Source organism: Nycticebus coucang, chromosome 17 (genome assembly GCF_027406575.1).
Source record: "Nycticebus coucang isolate mNycCou1 chromosome 17, mNycCou1.pri, whole genome shotgun sequence".
In the NCBI taxonomy this organism is placed as follows: domain Eukaryota; kingdom Metazoa; phylum Chordata; class Mammalia; order Primates; family Lorisidae; genus Nycticebus; species Nycticebus coucang.
The window spans coordinates 13,298,241-13,310,850 of record NC_069796.1 but is presented as its reverse complement, the minus strand read 5'-3'; positions in this window follow the sequence as shown (position 1 = coordinate 13,310,850).

Below are 12,610 nucleotides of genomic sequence, written 5' to 3'. Positions count from 1 at the left end.
GGACTTGGTAACAAATGAATGGATACAGTCCCTTCCACTAGGGCAAGTTGAATGAGGGCATTAATGAATGGATACAGTCCCTTCATAAAATTGCCCAGGCCTAGGAAATGAGGCATCCCCTGAATTAAGGAACCCCGTTATCACCCATGGGCCTGTGAAATGTTCACAGGGGAGTAGTGCAGCCAGAGGAGGCTCTCTGGTCAGAGGGTGGTTCTGGAGTTGGCACCGGCAGCAGCGCAGGCTGTGCCATGGTCTCCCTTAACTAACTAGGGACCCACAGACTTCCTCCGTGCTCACCCTCTCTGCCAGACTTGGTTCTCCAGCTCTCACCTCCCCTCCTCTGCTGCACCAACAACCCCCCTCCCCTGCACTTTGAAGAACCTAGATCTACAAGCTGACACTGTGTTTTGGCAGGGAATGTTCCAAGGGGAGAGCGGGTTGATTGCCCCACAGAGCAGAATCTGGCCCATTTCCCCCACGACCTTCCCTAGGGGACAGAGAAGGATCAATGGCTCACTCAAGACCAAGGAGGTTCTAACAGCAGGAAGTGGTACTCAGCATCCTGACCAGTGGGCTGAGGCCGTAAGAAGTCAATGATTTCAGGAAGATTGTCAAGCACAAAATATGTTCTTTTTGAATTTCAAATGCTGAAAGTTGAGTTAGTCATGCCTACAGTCCATGGCATACTGTCCTAAGTCCACGTGAAGTTCCTTTATTGTGCCTGTTCTTACAAAATGTATATTGTTCTTCTATAGGAGCTTTAATTTACATAAGTAGTATTACTTGGCTATTCTGTCACGCATGGACACGGCCTTACACTCCATCCATGTTGCTACAAGTGTCCCTGTTGTATGATTTTGCGGTAATGCATAGGACCCTCTGATGTATAGCTGCCACATTTCGCCTGCCCACTCCAGCAGGAAGAGGCTTCTAAACTGCCCCTGGCTTCCCACCCTGGCGGATGGCACAGCGTTGGCACCTGCTAGGTACATGTCCTCCTCTGCCTTATTATTTATAGTGAAATTCCTAGGTTATAGGGTAAAATAACATGTGTCTCAACTATAGGAGGACAAGCAGTGAAGTATTATTATGGTATTATAATAATTATTATGCACATACTAAGAAAAACAATGAGCTGTTTCAGAAGTTCCACGTTGGCAAGCCCACAGGAAAGAGATCATGTAGCCATCTGGGGTGTACAAGAAGTAGAGGAGAGAATGAGGACAAGGGGACATGGAGAAAGGAAAAAACCCTACTAAGATAACATAAAGAAGAAAAAGCAATCAGAGGTGCAGGAAAGGGAACTGGAGTGCCCGGAGAAAGGACAGTACATCCAATTGTACCTTAAAGCCGGCATCCCCTAAAACCTGGGGAAGAAGCTCCCCTCTGGTTGGCCCTGTGCTTTAGGGGGTCCATCATGGGCCCCTCCCCAGATCCAGTCTTCTGAGACCACCAGTCTGTATATCCCTCAGCCCAATGGACAGGCAAAGGCCGCTATGGCAACATGTGGACAAAGCTGAGACCTATAGCTGGAGGGTCTGCGCATGTTCTCAGGAGACTCTGCTTTAGGGCAGAATGAGGTATGGAAAGATAGGGAAGACAGGCTATAGGCCAGCTTCAGGTTCCTTTGAGGAAATCGAAGGGGTGATGCAGGAAGGTGGGGTAGCAGTAGTGATGGCAATTTGTGGTAAAAGGCACCTTGGGTAGGACTGGGAGGCGAGAGAAATCCTGAAGCTGCAACAGTAGGAGCTTCCCAGGGTCAGCGGAGGGTGGGCAAGGGTCGAGAGACGAGCAAGCAACGGAGCCTTTGCAGGAATAAAGAGGTCTCTCCCCCCCATAAAGAGGACGAGAAAGTCAGGGAGGCCCTAGGAGGGACCATGGACTAGCCTACCAGCAAAAGAGAAATCCCTTCCCCTCCTCTTTTCCTCTCCCAGCCCAGAGTGCACCACAAACAAGCCTTCCTGGAAAAATGTACCTTCACAAATTTGCACTATCCAGTTATTTGTTATGAACTGTTGCTTTGAATTTCCACTATTCACAGTTACTATGAACTCTTGCTTTGCACATAGCTTTTAACTTTTCACTGTGAAAGTATATTTGCCAAGCCAGACGCACATAACTTATTTAAGAGTTTGTTAGTTTGATTTATAACTTTTACGCATTTAGCTATGTGATACATAGGCTTCCATTTGTACTTGGCTTGGACCTTGCAAATGTTTGATGATACTTTAGGTTACAAATAAAACAGCCTAACTCAACCTAGATTAAACAGAAAGAGAATTTATGGGTTCACATAACCGAACAGTTGCTTCAGGGGAAGCTTGACTCAGCAACTCACTGAGTCAGTTTGGGCCTGATCTCCTCTCATCTCGCTCTTCTGCCAAACCGTCTGCGTGGTTTGCTTCATCTAGGGCTGCCTCCTTTTGTCGTCCTGAGAAGGATAGCTATCAGCAACTCTACAGAATACTTGCTTTTTCTTCTACATCTTATAGGAAAGGAAAACAATGGTCCCTACATACCTACAAATTCAATCCAATTATACTAGTTTAGGTTACTAGCTCACCTATACTAGTTTAGGTTACTGGCCTCATCTGAACTGAGGCCAGTAAAATAAAACCCACTGACGGTCTGATTGCAGTCTTAAGCTCTAGTTCTGAAGCTAGGGATAGAGCCAGCTTTTCAGAAAATACATAAATTCCCACATGGAAATCAAGGGTAAAGGAGCAATAAATGTTAGCAACAAATGTCCACTGCACTTGGTACAAGTGATAATTTTCTAAAGAAACAAGTGTCTTCACAAACCTTAGAACCTACACAAATATTCTGTGGCTGTTTAAAAATTTATCTCCCCTCCCACTTACTCCCTCTAAGACAAAAAAAAAAAAAAAAAAGCCTGTCAAGTCTTATCCCACTCCCACAAGAAACAGCCACATTATTCTTTCTTAACAAAGTAGAATTAAACATCTCTTTTAGAAAAAGATGGATGATGATAAAGGAGCTATTTCAGGAGTGGACTCAGAAAGTAATGAATAATTATATTCTTACAGGCTGAACTGTCTGAAGTACTAGAAGGCATCATATTTCTTCCAGCTTCTAAAGAGATCAAGAGATTCTGTGCTCATGGCAATGAGATATGAATGGAAGGTTAGTCAGTTGACCCTTCCACAGAAGGATTCACTGCTTCCCAAGCAAGCTCTCCAAAGGAACATATTCCAGGGACTGTAGAAAACCAATCCACCCAGCTAAAATGGACAGATTCTTAGGTGGCTGTTTTAAAGGATGTGTCCTTTTACCTAAAGAATTCAGATCAGCTGTCTGAGTAGATGAAATTCACCTGGTGAATATTTCGAATGGATCATCATAATCTAAAAACTGGAGGAGGGAGGTTCAAGATGGCAAACTAGAGACATCTCCTCACCAGTCTTTTTCAGTGAGATCAGGGTGAGAGGAGTCCTGCCACCTCCTACTGGATTGTCCCACCCAAAAACACCCTTCTGGGGGCACAATGAGACAGTGGGGGACTCTAGGAGCCCAGGAGGCCATTCCAAAATCCTAGCACAGAGACAAGGAAAATTAAGGAAAAGAAGGAAGCGAGAGAGGAGAAAAGTAGAGGAAGGAAATGAACAAGAAGAAAACACACATGAGGAACCAACAAAAATTTCTGGCAACATGAAAAACCAGAAGAGATCAACACCTCCAGGGGATCATGAGGCAGCTACCACAGAGGATCCCACCTGTAAAGAAGTTATGGAAATGACAGAAAGAGAATTTAGAGAATGGATCTAAAAAATGACTAAGGTTTATTATTTTGAAGGGATGAGGCTCAAATTTTGTCATACAATTTTTGGTTAATTAATATATTAACTCCAGTTAAAATGTGAATTACCCTTAAGGTAAACCATTATAGTAATGACATCACTGAATCACATCTTCCAACATCCATGGCCATTGGGTAGCCACTGTCCCCCACAACACACACACACATTGACTAAGAGCTTGACCGTGTGACTTTCTTTGGCCAATGGAACATTAGCAAATATGATGCAAAAGAGGCTTGAAATGTGCTTGATAATTGGGGTTTTCCTTTTCTTGTTTCCAGGAACTTTTCCACCAACATGTAAAAAAGTTCATAGTTTCTTGGAGGCTATATGAGCACAAGGAGTGGGGTGACTCTTGGTCCAGACATCCCAGCTACCCTCGGCATGTCAGCCAAGTCTCAAATTCATGTGTGGCCCCAGCCATCACCATGCAAAGGAGAAATGAATTGGTCCAAGCTGAGTCCACCTATCTTGCCAACTTACAAAATTATGAGCAAATAAATTGATGTCACTTTTGAACCACTAAGTGTTAGGTTGTATTTGTACACAACAAACTATAATTTGCACAACCTAAAGACCTTAGAATGCCTACATAAAGTACATAGTAGGCAACCAACAAAGTCTACTTATTTAATAATCTAATTATTTAATTCTGCTTATCCATTGGAATTACAATAAACATATTTGTAAACAGATTTTCTCAGAAAACGTCAGAAAAGACAGAAGATTTTATGGACAAATTAATTTTGGCCCCCTTATTTTATTCAAAAGAAAACATATGGGATGCCATTTTCAAGTTCACAGCAAAGCTATAAAATAGCAGTTTAACAGAAAATGAAGTAATGAACTTAAAATGCTTAGCTCAGTTTCTGGTCCTCAAAATATGTCATTGCTGGTAACGTTAAAGACGACTGTGAATATAATGACAATAACAGTGAACTCTCCAAGTATGGGGCTATTTTAGTCCATATTTTAATCAAAGTACATTACCTACAATACCATGCGTATATAAAAAATGTGAGGTTTATGAAGAAGACAACAATACTAGATAACAAGTAGGGAGTGGGTCTTTTTTGTTGTTATTCTACTTGGAATACACTGATCCTTCTTCTATTAAGAAGTCATCTGTTTCTTCAATTATAAAAACCTCTTATCTCTTCAAATATTACCTCTTCTCCATTCTCTTTGTTGCAGACTTTATACTGCTTATCCCAAGGTCTTTATCTATTAACTGCTGTTCAGCCTTTCTATCTTATGTGTCGGACATTCTAGGAATTTTCCTTAAATCAATAATTTAGTTTAACTAATTCTCTCTTCTTCTCTACCTAATCTTCTACTTAACCTGTCTCTCATCTGTTAATTTGAAGTACACGTTTTTCATTCCTAGAAGTCTATTTGGTTCTCTTTTCTTAATCTGCTCCTTTTAATATTATTTTGTTGTTTCCTTGTGTTTTCTGCTTGTTTTTTTCTTTTTACTTCTATAATGATTTTAAATATTCTCATGTTATAGATTTTTTATAATTTAAAATGGTTAGTTCCTGAGAAATGTTTCTAGGAAGATTGCTGAAGTGACTTCCAGGGATTTAAAAGGCCAGTTCCCCTCTTCTCCTCCCTTTAGTTTTCTCTTTTTCCCCTTTTGAGAAGCAGACACTACAGACTAGGACATTAAAAAATACTTGCATATAGGTGGCACCTGTGGCTCAAAGGAGTAGGGCACCAGCCCCATATGCTGGAGGTGGTGGGTTCAAACCCAGCCCTGGCCAAAAACTGCAAAAAAGAAAGAAAGAAAAATGCTTGCATGTACAGGTAAAACTAGAAAATGACTATGCACACATAGGGAAAGGCACAGACTGCAAAAAGACCTAAGAAAGAAGACTTTAATTTTACATCTCAGGCTGATCTTTGGCATGCAGATAGCATATAACACTAAAACAATAAAAAATAGAAAAACCAGCAAACTCTGGGGGAGGGAGAGGATCTGATTTTCAGAATTATCATATATTAGATTCAAATGTCCAATTTTAACAAAATAGATCACAAAGCCTACCTAAAAATGGGGAAATATGGCACATTCAAAGGAAAAAATAATCAACAGAAACTGTCCCTAGAAAAGACCTGATGATAAATCAACTGGACAAAGATTTTAAATAATTCTCTTAAAGATGATCAAAGAACTAAAGATGGCTGCGGAGAAAGTCAGGACAGTAATGTATAAACGAGCTGGAAATATTAATAAAGGGGCAGAAAACTTGACAAAAAACAAAAAACCGATTCTTGATATAAAAAAGTACAATAACCAAAATAAAAAAATTTACTAGAGTGATTACAAGGGAAAGTTGAGCAGTTAGAAAAAGAGAATCAGCAAACTCAAAAATAAGTCAACGGAAATTATCCAGTCTAAGGAGAAGAAAGAAAAAAGACTGAAGAAAAGTGGAACATGTAGGAAACCATCAATTTGACCAAACACATTTTTCTCAAACACGCATAAGATGCCTTCTAGGGTGAATCATATGTTACCACAAATTAAGTCTTCATAAATTTAAAAATATAGATACCATTCTAAACATCTTCTTCAATTACAAGATAAAGTTCAAAATCAAATATTAGGAATGTATTTAATACTACTGAACTGACACTGAAAAATGATTAAGATGTAGGGCGGTGCCTGTGGCTCAGTGGGTAGGGCGCCGGCCCCATATACCAAGGGTGGCAGGTTCGAACCTGGCCCCAGCCAAACTGCAGCAAAAAAAAAAAAAAAATAGCTGGGCATTGTGGCAGGAACCGGTAGTCCCAGCTACTCAGGAGGCTGAGGCAAGAGAATCGCCTAAGCCCAGGAGCTGGAGATTGCTGTGAGCTGTGACGCCATAGCATTCTACTGAGGGCGACAAAGTGAGACTCTGTCTCTTAAAAAAAAAAATTAAGATATAAACTTTACATTATGTATTCTGAATCTCACTTAAGTAATCTGTCATTTTTAAACATGAGCTCATCTTCAAGAATAAATATTATTCTTTCAGAATTCTATATGCTCTCCTTCATTAAAATCATTAGAATAGAATGATTTCAGCCTTTGCTTCTGTTTAGAGAATAGGAGTTTAAATGATTCTGGACTATTTTTAACACCCACATACCTGATAGGATGCCGGGTTCCATTCCAACTACGTGCCTCAGTAGTTACCTAGCATGGGCAAACTTTTTCCTCCCCTCTCCCATATCACACACCTATGCTCACTATAAATTCCTTGTCCTAAGTGCACAACCTGAATCACTTTCCACAAATAATCATCCTATCTCCTGTTCTCTATTCAGTCTTCCCTTCCCCTCCATCTCAAGATTTTCTCTTCATTTCCCTCTTTTTGGTGGCAACTTTACCCAGTCTTCAGCTCTACCTCTAAAGCCCACAATTCAAATTCTTCCTACTCCATCTGCATTGCTATGACTAACTAAAACTGTTTTAGAATTGTAAAGTAAGAATAATATCAAATGACTCTGATATCAAATGGGAGGGCACACAGATTACATGTAGACTTTGGGATGGTTGTGTAATTTTATTACAAGGTTCGTTTATAAATAATAGACCATATTTTTTAAAAAATAAAATAAAAATTGGCCTCCAGACCATTAGCCTTAAATCTGTCTCACAGATTGCCAAAAACAAGGATAGTAGTACAATATTTTTCATTTTAAGGGTAAAGGGGACTGGCATATTGGCTCACACCTGTAATCCTAGCACTTTAGGAGTCCAAGAAGGGAGGATTGTTTGAGCTCAGGAGATCAAGTTCAGCCTGAGCTAAAGCAAGACCCTAGTTTTACAAAAAATACAAAGGCACAGTGGTTCTTCCTGTAGTCCAAGCTACTTGACAGGCTGAGACAGGGGAATCCCTTGAACCCCAGAGTGTGAGGAATGTCAGATTGTAGTGAGCTATGGTAATGCCACTACACTATAGTCAGGGCAACAGGGTGAAACCCTGTCTCAAAAATTAAAAAAAAAAAAAAATTTAAAAAAAGAAAGTAAAGGAGCATTATTAGCTCCAGAAAAACTAAAGACACTTCATAGTTTCAAGACTCTTGAAAATATATTGAGAGGTCATGAAAAAGGAGCCCAATTTTTTGAACAGATGGCATTTATATTCCCATTAAGCAAACCCACCAAAGATACAATAATACACATAGTTAGTATCATTTGAGTTGTAATTTTTTTTTAACTGAGTTCCTGAATTTGAAGATAAGAAAATGATGTGCATACAGCTCCAAGTCTGGAGTACAGCCTTGAGATTTCTCTCCACTATTCAAGTCCTGGAAGAAGAATCTAGCAAGTGAAGGGATGACAGGAGCAAACCAGAAGTCCCACACCCATCACCCTGTGTACGTAGGAGGAGGTGAGTTCTGAGCGTCCACCTGCCCACTCCGCCTGGGAAAGCAAAGCACAAGTTCCTTGAGCACTGTACCCCAGGGGCCAAAATTTCCCTAAGAAAACCAAGTTTTCTTAAGCATTTAGTCAGAGGAAAACCAATCGCACACCCCTATATCCCCATTTAGATCTTCAGCACAAACAAAAGAAGAGCGCATATGCCTGGAAGCCACAAGACAGCAGCCTGCACTGGCTGGAGGCCTCTGCAGTGGCCGGGAGCCTCAGGAAAGCAGGAAAGGTCCACTTCAGGACTATCACGACCGGCCCTCTGAGAAACACCATCGTCATTTTTAGGTTGCCAAGTGCCTTCCCTCTCATGCTGCTCACACGGTGACAACATTCGAATAATCCAACTTGAGTAAAACCTGGAGCTATTAGGGTGGTTTTAAAAAGGAATTGACTATAAACTTGCTCATCATGGATTCTTCCTGGATGCCCACAGCATCTGCCCTGCCCTCTACAATTTAGGTGAATGAGTATAATTTCTGTCCCTTAAGTATCACAGGGCAGATCTTCAAATCCAGTGCAAAATGGTTGCTCTTCAGAGGCAACAGCATACAATTAGATGTCTGCAGTTTTATATATCCAAGCAAGCAATTTAAAATGTCAACTAGTGAGCAGTTTCCTTGTGCTCATAAAAGACTCTCTCTGATTCCCCAGACAACCCATTTGATGGATTGCTAGTAAATCAACGTATTTGTTTTCCCCGAGACCATGTTCTGCTACAGAAACCTCCTTCAAAACTGCTAAAGCTACTGCAATTATAGAAAATTATTGCTTCTCACAATAAGGAACTTCCCTATAATTGGCCATGCAAATGAAGAACAATAAAATACACATGTAATTTAGACACAGAGGATTATCCTTGAAAGGCAGCCTGACTGTTGTTCCCAAGTTAGTTTAATTTCATCAGTGTTCCCTTTGCTTCATAAAACTCCTGAATTTTATGAGCCGGCCGATATGAGGTATCCCAGAGACAAGCACTCTACTTGGGTGAATTCAAATGTTTAGCATCTAGGACAAGTCAAATATTTGCAGTATTTGAATGCAAATACACCATCATTGGGATGTCTGCGGCTGCAGAATGAAAAAGAATTTGCCTTCATTTTTAAGCAGGTGACAGGCTAATCTTTTCCAAAAGTTCTAATAAAAAGTCTGCAAGCAAGTAATACACACCTGGCCCCACCCAAAAAAATGGACCAGCACCCCAGTCGGGGCCCTTTGTGATGTGGTTTCCCTGAAAAAGAGGGCTGCCCCAAGGAGCGGAAGACTCAGCCATGTTCTATGTTGGTATACAGAGATGGACATAGCCTTGGGCAAGTAATGCCCTGAAATTTAAAAAGACAATTTATTCTGGTGGCAAAAAAGCAGACTGTGAGAGCCAGGAAACCTAAGCCAAAAGCAGCCTTTTACTTTACCACCTCTGAACAGTGCCACGCCAGTTTGCTTCCCTAAGACCTCATTTCCTCAAGGACCAAATGAAGAAATTGAGTTACCAGAGCTCCACGCTGTTCTTCTACTACATAACATTATGAATATACCTATGACAAATACTTGCTAGTACACAACGGGTTGTTGTGGAGTTATGGGGAGAATGTAGCCTCAAGATTGGCAAATGTGGCTCAGTGCCCGTAGCTCAGTGGTTAGGGCACCAGCCACATATACTGGGGCTGGTGGATTCAAACCCAGCCCAGGCCTACTAACCAACAATGACAACTGCAACAAAAAAAAATAGCCAGGCGTTGTGGCGGGTGCCTGTAGTCCCAGCTACTTGGGAGGCTGAGGCAAGAGAATCACCTAAGCCCAAAGTTGCTGTGAGCTGTGACACCACAGCACTCTACCAAGGGCAACACAGTGAGACTCTGTCTCAAAAAAAAAGAAAGAAAAAAAGAGTGGCAAATGTGGATTAAATCCAGTTTTATAGGCTTTGCTATCTATGTCTGTACAAGGCACTAGTTCTTGGGGCCTCAGCTCCTTCATCTACAGGATAGATTAAAATTTACCCGGTGCACAGATATTTTAAAACTAAGCTCATTCCCCAGAATAATGAAGGCAACCGTAGGCAAAATTGTGAAATACGGTGTAATTGCCTAGAGTCACTTCCTCCTGCATTTTGTGTTTTTCTTTATACTTACACGATTGTCCCCTGGCTGTTTCCTTCTTCCAAAAATGCACCCGTCACTAAGATGCAGGAGGTACAGGGTATCAGCAACAGAGACCGAGGGTACAATATTTAGATTGAGAAAGATCTCAGCCTTCACATGTAACTCGGAGAATGTTAATGAATTCCTCCAAAACTCAATTTCTGCATCTATAAAATGAAGTTAATTAAATCTGCCTGTACCGAGTTGATGTGAAAACTAAATAAATTGATTATTATTTATTCCCTCATCCTAAATGGCTCAAATTAAGCTTGTAGATAAAGAAACCCCTTCCATCTTTACAGAGGAACGTAAAGCACACCTCCCCCCACCCCATGCCCCGCCAACTCATCAATAAGAGTCCCCTGCAGGCTTTGCATTCTACATTTTTCAATCTCACCGCCTTCTTTTGAGCCCTAAATTGACTTCCCTTTCTCTCTTCCAGCTTTCTGCTGAAGAAAAGAGCAGCCTCTCCAGTCCTGCCTGCCAAGGAGTTTACCTTGACTTTCCAGCAACATCACTTCCTTCTAGCCATCCAACTATACAACACTCTCTGAATGTGTACCTCTTATTTGCCAGTCTTGGTTAGGAGATGGGAACACGGAAATAGCCCAGACTGCCCTCGGTGGGTGAGTGTAAAATGGTTGAGGAACACTAAAGACTCCACGCTAACTGGACTTGGGGATTGATGGGTGTGGCTGATTGGGAGCGAGGTTCACTTCCCTTAACTGCTTCTCAGGTTCTTGTAGAAATTCTTTCTGTGAGTATGCTTTTGTCTGCATATTCTCCTCTGCTAGGCACCGCTATAAGGTAGATTACACAGTACCAGGAATGCAAACAGAAGGAGAGATTTTACTCAACCTCTGAAAGTTCACAGCCACGTATATTTTCTTGGAAACAAATTTCCCACCAGCTGAAACTGGCAGAAACTGACTCGGAGAAAGAAAAGCTCCAGGTCTTTGACCACGCCTATGCTTAACAATTTGGTTTGAGTTCATGGAAGCCTTTAAGAATGACTCATCATCTCCAAATTTTAAGAGACTTTGAAGGGCCAGGTGCTACTCATGAAAAATATAAAACAAAACACTTGACTGTGCTCACATTCTGCAAAGGAAAGGAAACGCCACAGTCAACAAGTAGCTAAACTTAAATTGCATAGTTGGTTAGTTGGGCCCTAACTCAGGGAGTGACTATAAGTAAGGTCACTCTCATATTGCAAGATCAGTGGCCTCCCGCTCCATGGTGGCAGTCTGGGCTCAAGAGGAAAAGGCTTAATAAACAGCCTGTGTGTGGCATGTGGACAGACTCCAAAAGCCATATGTATAACACTCAGGTTTGTTTTCCTTTCCTGTAGTGTAATCCACTTCTCCCATCCCTCCAGTTTACTGAAACTCAATAAACTCTGTTTAAAATATCTTGTGTCCGTTAGGCAGGGAACATTTAAAAGAAGAGCTGTGTTTACTCACTGGGTAAGGGGAAGCAGGAAGCAGCTTAGCAAACTGGAAAAGCTTTCTGGGAGCAGCCAAAGAAATTGCAAGAGAAGCCCATCGGCACAGTGGTTCCAACAGTGGAGCCCCCATCACATTCCTGGGGATCTTCAGAAATCATCACGGTGGAAGGCACTTTCTGGGCTCACATAAGCTGCACACTCGGATTGTTGATATTTGAATATTAAAGGACTTTTTTCAGGAAACAATATTTTTTCTAATGACGTGCAATGCTATTTCCATTCCACTACATGTTAAAGCCTGAGCAACGCCCCACTTAAAGGATACCTGCAGTTTGTGACACAATGTTCACCAGCAGTTTGAGATCCAAGGAGGGCAGGTGGGAGAAGGGAACAGGCCCTAGGACAGGACTTCCCACACATTGTGACAAAAGCTAATGGGACTGGAATTAGCATTTTCTGAGAACCTACACATATCATTGATTGTCACAACTCTTAGATAGATTAAACAATAATTTAATAGTAATACCAGAAATTAGATACTATTATCTTAATTTTTTTAATATTAAAAGAAATTGGTCACTCAGATGTGCTAAGGAAACTGGGGAAAGGGGTGCACTAGGAAGGTTCTTACAGAAGGAAATGACGTAAGAGGTGGTCAGACTACAACTTGCTGTGTATTGAGCCAACTTCACTCAATAGGGCAAAGGAGTCTCAGAGAGCCCTCCTGGGATTTCAACATCATAAAGGTGTGGCTGGAAGATGCTACGAGAAGGGAGTGGCCTGAGCTCAG